The following is a 6,697-nucleotide window of genomic DNA, read 5'->3' on the forward strand; positions in this document are numbered from 1 at the left end:
CAGGCACCACTTACCATCCTTTTTATACTTGATATTTAAGTGTTTCTTGAAGCATATAGTAATTTTCCATAATATTTCTAAATACTGGTGTTTTGAGTCTGGCTTCACATATTATCAAATGCTAGATCTTAGTTATCTTGGGAATGGCTACAACATAATGATCAAATACATATTTTTGTACTTAGGTTTAAAAACACTTTTCTAATGATGTATATACACTATCCCTTTTGACTTTTGGAAAAAGTAATGTTGTGATAAAAGGACCTTTCATGGTTTTTCACATTTATTTCTCACATTCCTCTAAGTTGGGCTATGTTTTTCACCCTCAGCTGACATCGTTTCTCGGCCTTTTGGCCAAGATCAAGTGTAGTATCTGTTCTTATCAGCTGACAGAGGGAGAAACTGAAGAATTCAGCAATAATTCGCCCACGTTCACTCAATTATTTACCCAATGTTGAAGAAGTAGGAAAACAGATTTGAGCTCAAAAGACAAACCCAAAAGCCTCAGAGACTCACCGGTGCAACACGCCTGCTCATCCTCAAACTAATACAAGTAGTTTGTTATTTGCATTTTAATTTAATTCTGTTCATGTAATACTAATGAAAGGTGTTGTGTAATACTAATTAAAAGGCACGGTGTACACTTTATTTGTCAGGCCCTGCGGTATATGGATTATCATATGTAAGACTCCTTTAAGCCTCGCTGCACTATAATGTGGGGATAATTGCCATTGTATAAGAGCAAAAACAATTTATCAGTCCAAAGACACATTCTTGTTAAGTGGGATAGCTGGGCGTCAAATACAGTCAGACTCCAGATCCCCAATATTAGTTGAGAGTTCAAATATTTCAGCAAAAATCCAGGTTGTAACAAATGTATTTTTTCCAGGTATAATGTCTGAAATTTTATAGTCTCTATGGACAGTTATATAACTTAAGCACAATAGCTTTAGAGCAATCCAATCGGTCAACTGTCAGTTTCTTAAATTCAAAAGAAGTTTTTGGTACTTTTGTGCAAAATTCTAAAGTTAAAATAAAATGCCTAATTTGCACAAAGGCACCAGAACATTCCCTGTTTTCTCCATTAGTTTTATCCCAGTGAACATTGTACTATTCCTAAATATTTGACGAAGGCGATGAAGTGAATTAGTCCTCCAGATTGTGAAGGCTTGTGGAGTTATGCCCTTTTGGAAGCATTTTTTTGTCCTAGGAATGTCAAAGCTGGCAACTTTTTGATGGCAGTTTGTTTCTCCATCTGTCCCATACATTTAGAACAGTTGTGAAGTGAAGAATGGATTTCATACCATGCAAGTAGGTATAAAATCCTTTTACATGTTGCCAATCTGATTTCTCTAGGGAGAAGTCACCTGCGTGTTGGGCTTCTCTGACTGCCCAGGTGGAATGGTTACATTTTTTGACAAATCTTAAGAAAGCTTAAAAGTGACAGAGAAATAAATTCTAAATATTGGTGTTTGTGTTATTAGTTGGGGTAGATTAGACTATGCTCTGGTGACAAATATACTTAGTGGCTTGACATACAAAGTCTGTTGCAGGTGCCACAGCAGGGCAACTTCCTTTCAGACTGCACCTTGCGAATCCAGAATGACAGAGCACAAAACTCCCAGGGCATGTGAGTGCCAGAGGGTTAAGCAAAAGTTATTTATGCCTTACACCGGAAGTGATATAGGCCACTTCTCACAGTCCCCTGTGAGGTCACAAGTTCCCATCTAATATATGAAAGCAGGAAGCAGCAAGTAAGAGAGGGTAACTGGATGTGGGTGAGCAATCTCACTATAGTAATCTCTACTATAGCTCACAGCTCTCTTTGTTCAAAACATTTACCTTTCAATATTCTAGCCTTTTTGATGATGCAGATTATACAATCTGATATATCATCCAGATAAGTAATGGAGCTTTGAGTTGTTTAATAATTTATTTTGAAAGAGAAATCAAATTTACCACTTTTGGGGAATTCATTTATCCAAATTTTTGCCTTTTATGTTTGAAAAGATTATTTATGTAATATTGTAATATGAAAAATTAATGTTGCATAATTTTCACAAGCAAGAGGTAACTAGAAGATGTATACATTCCTAGTTTTCTCTAAAATATTGTCATCTCTAACATGGGAAGCATTTTAGGAGTTTTAAGGGCCTCTGAACAAGCTATGTGTTTCTGGCTGAGTGACTTAACCTCCCAAAGACATATGTCCTTAAATGGATGCAGGGAAAGTGGCAATATCTATTAGAACGTTGTAGTTATTGAGAAAATTTGTGTAAAACCCTAAATGTGAGACAGGAAAACCATCAAAATCCTAGGGGAGAATATAGACAGTAACCTCTGTGATATCAGCTGCAGCAACTTCTTACTAGACATGCCTCTGGAGGAAAGGGAAACAAAAGCAAAAATACACTGTTGGGACTTCATCAAGATGAAAAGCTTCTGCACAGCAAATGAAACATCAACAAAACTAAACAGCAATATTTAGAAAGGGAGAAGATATTTTCAAATGACAAATCTATGATAAAGGGTTAGTATCCAAAATCCATAAGGAACTTATCAAACTCAACACCTAAAAACCCCAAATAATCCAGTTAAGGAATGGGCAGAAGACATGAATGGACATTTTTCCAAAGAAGATATCCAGATGGCTACCAGAACATGGTAAAATAGAACAAAAATAGAACATGAAAATATGCTCAACATAACTCACCATCAGGGAAATACAAACCAAAACTACAATGAGCTATCACCTCATACCTGTCAGAGTGGCTAAAATTAACAACACAGGAAAAACCAAATATTGGCAAGGATGTACAGAAAGTGGAACCCTCTTCCACTGTTGGTGGGAATGCAAACTGGTACAGCCACTCTGGAAAACAGTATGGGGTTTCTCAAAAAGTTAAAAATAGAACTACCCTGTGATCCAGCAATTGTACTACCAGGCATTTACTCAAAAGATACAAAAATACTGATTCAAAGGGATACATGCACCTTGATGTTTATAGCAGTATATCAACAATAGCCAAATTATGGATGAATAAATGGAAAAGGAAGGTGTGGATCAGCTGATGAATGGATAAAGAAGGTATATATATATATATTTTTTTAGGAATATATATATTTATAGGAATATTATATACAGGAATATTATTTATATTATATTATTATAATATATTATATTATATTATAATATACTAGTATATTGTACTATATTAATAGTACATTATAATATACTAGTATATTATAATATTATCATCAGAAAGAATAAAATCTTGGGACGCCTGGGTGGCTCAGTCGGTTGAGCATCTGACTTCATCTCAGGTCATGATCTCGAGGATCGTGAGTTCGAACCCCACGTTGGGCTCTGGGCTGACAGCTTGGAGCCTGGAGCCTGCTTCGGATTCTGTGTCTCCCTCTCTTCCTGCCTCTTCCCTGTTCACGCTGTCTTTCTGTCTCTCAAAAATAAACGTAATTTTTTTTTTTTAAATTTTTTTTTTCAACATTTATTTATTTTTGGGACAGAGAGAGACAGAGCATGAACGGGGGTGGGGCAGAGAGAGAGGGAGACACAGAATTGGAAACAGGCTCCAGGCTCTGAGCCATCAGCCCAGAGCCCGACGCGGGGCTCGAACTCACGGACCGTGAGATCGTGACCTGGCTGAAGTCGGACGCTTAACCGACTGCGCCACCCAGGCGCCCCAAACGTAATTTTTTTAAAAAAAGAATAAAACTTTCCATTTGCAATGATGTGGACGGAGCTAGAGTGTGTTATGTTAAGCCAAATAAGTCAGAAAGACAATACCACGCGATTTCACTCATATATGGAATTTAAGAAATGAAACAGATGAACATAAGGGGGGGGGGGAAAGTGAGGCAAACCATAAAACAGACTCTTAACTATAGAGAACAGGGTTGCTGGAGGTGAGGTGAGCAGGGGGATGGGATAAAGGGGTGACAGGTATTAAGAAGGGCATTTGTGATGAGCACTGAGAGTTACATGTAAGTGATGAATCACCAAATTCTACTCCTGAAACTAATATTACACTATATGCTAACTAACTAACTGGAATCTAAATAAAACTTAAATGAAAGAAAGAAAAAGAAAGAAAGAAAGAAAGAAAGAAAGAAAGAAAGAAAGAAAGAAAGAAAGAAAAAGAAAGACAGAAAAGGCATAATACTTTTAAAAACTACAATAGCTTGTGGCATTTACTGAACCTCAGTGAAGTTAACTAGTACTATACAGAGCTGAAAAAGTGATAATTGTGTCTATCAATCTTGACCCAAAACCAGGTTTATACATCCATTTGTTATCTACAGATTTCCCAAATGCTAAAAATGCTACTAAAGATTTTCCATAAATAATTGTTAACATACTTTGGGAGCCAAAATGAAAACTTATTCTAGCACATCTTAGTCTGATAGTTTGTTTTTAATGTTTTTGATGATTTCTCCTGCTCTCGTTCTCTGGTTTTTAACATTAAAGTTCTTTTTGTGTACTTAATTTCCACAGAGAAAGTATAAATCCAGGAATGTATAAATTAAGTATGATTGTTGTAGACCTATAAAATTAAAAAATAAGAAATGTTATGTAGTTTTCAGAACTCTTTTTTTAATGTTTATTTATTTTGAGAGAGAGAGAGAGAGAGAGAGAGAGAGAGAGAGAGAGCGTATGTGTGCAAGTGAGGGGAAGGGCAGAGAGAGGAAGAAAAGAATCCCAAGCAGGCTCCACTCTCAGCACAGAGCCCAACGCAGGGCTCCATCCCATGAACCATGAGATCATGACCTGAAAGGAAATCAAGAGTGAGACTCTTAACAGACTGAGCTACCCAGGCACCCCTTCAGTACTCTTAACTTCATGGTTAGGGTTGTATTATGGGTTGAGTTGTGCCCTTCTCAAAACTGATATTTGGAGTTTCTATCCCCAATTCCTTAGAATGTGATTTTATTTGGAAATAGTCATTGCAGATGTAATTAGATGTGTTAGAGAGAGATCTTACTAGAGTAGGGTGGGCTCCTAATACAATATGACTGATGTCCTTATAAAAAGAGGAAATTTTGACACAGGACATGTACAGATTGGAGATGATGTAAAGACTCAGGAGAATACTATCTACACGCCAAGAGATGACTTATGTCACCACCCTCAGAAGGAACCGATCCTACCAACAGCTCAGTCTTAGACTTCTGGGCTCCAGAACTGTGAAAGAATAAATTTCTGTTATTTAAGCCATCCAATTTGTGGTACTTTGTTATGGTAGCCCTAGAAAACATACATAGGTTGTCATACATTTCAATCTTACATATATTTTAAACTCCATTAGAAATTATTAATATTGATATACACTTCCAGGACCTTATGAGAAAATCTTGCAGTACCAGGTATAATCTGAGATATCCTTCCTCAGCTGCATAACTTGCCCAGATAATATTAAATTATAAAACTCTTTTTTTATTTTAGAGAGAGAGAGAGAGAGAGAGCACAAATGAGATAGAGGGGCAGTGGGAGAGAGAGAGAGAGGGACAGAAAGAGAGAGAGGGAGGGAGGGAAGGAGGGAGGGAGGGAGGGGGAGTCTTAAGCAGGCTCCATGCTGAATGTGGAGCCTGTTGCAAGGCTTGATCCCACAACCCTGGGATCATGCCCTGAGCCCAAATCAAGAGTAGTACATCCAACCGACTGAGCCACCCTCATGCCTCTAAATAAAACTCTTAAACTATATGACTGGCTTAGTAAAAATGTATTTTTTAATGTTTATTTATTTTTGGGAAAGAGAGAGACAGTGTGCAAGTTGGGGAGAAGAGGGAGACACAGAATCCGAAGCAGGCTCCAGGCTCTGAGCTGAGCTGGGCACAGAGCCCAATGTGAGGCTCAAACCCACAAACCATGAGATCATGACCTGAACCAAAGTCGGATGCTTAATCAACTGAGCCACCCAGGTGCCCCATAAATGTATTTTTTTTAATAGAGGGAGTTTCTTGTCTCCAACTGTCCTAGGGCATTATGTTTTGCAAACTAATCTGTGCTCTTAAAGTTCACTTGTGTGGAAGATGTGTACATCTTTGCACTCTGCTGCATGGGTGGTCAGCAAAGAGTAATTGCTCATCCACAAACTAGCTGGAGATATAAATGTCTTTTGTTGGCGGTGGGAGGTTTTGTAATGTCAAAGGATCTTTCAATGGATTTAATTTATGTAAACTAAATTTAGATATATCTCTAGCTTTTGGACATCAGAGGGCAGAAGGACATGTGGTACAATAAATAGATGTCTCTTTTGGGCTATATAACAATATCTTAACTCTTTAGAATTTAGTGTCTAAGTGCATTTTCTATAGCAACACTTCCTTGGGTCTTTATTGCAACGATTCCTGATTTTTTCAAATGATATTCTTCATGTGCATGTAGACTGTTGAAGCTCGAGATAAATAATACATGAAGTCCTTCAGCCATGCCTTTAATGCGAGCACTGAAGATTTGTTTTCAGAGATAAAACTGTTGATACTGTGGCTCTAAACCTGAACTTTAAACACAAATGAAATTTCTCTTTTTAGTTTGCTCCTGTCCTCCTCTCTTCCACTTTTCTCCCATTTATATTGTGGCAATGAACACTTGATGTCATAAAATATCCCCCTAGGAGCAATTGAATGTGTGTCTAACTGGGAAGAGAATGTGTAGACTCTAAATCAAGATTCTTTATTT

The 6,697-nt window shown here is 37.4% G+C and overlaps 1 pseudogene; it reads left to right on the forward strand.

The window, feature by feature from the left end:
• The first annotated feature begins 334 nt into the window (after positions 1–334).
• LOC122490728 lies at positions 335–453 on the forward strand (annotated as a pseudogene).
• The last annotated feature ends 6,244 nt before the right edge of the window (positions 454–6,697 follow it).

This window comes from Prionailurus bengalensis, chromosome B2 (assembly GCF_016509475.1).
Source record: "Prionailurus bengalensis isolate Pbe53 chromosome B2, Fcat_Pben_1.1_paternal_pri, whole genome shotgun sequence".
Classification (NCBI taxonomy): domain Eukaryota; kingdom Metazoa; phylum Chordata; class Mammalia; order Carnivora; family Felidae; genus Prionailurus; species Prionailurus bengalensis.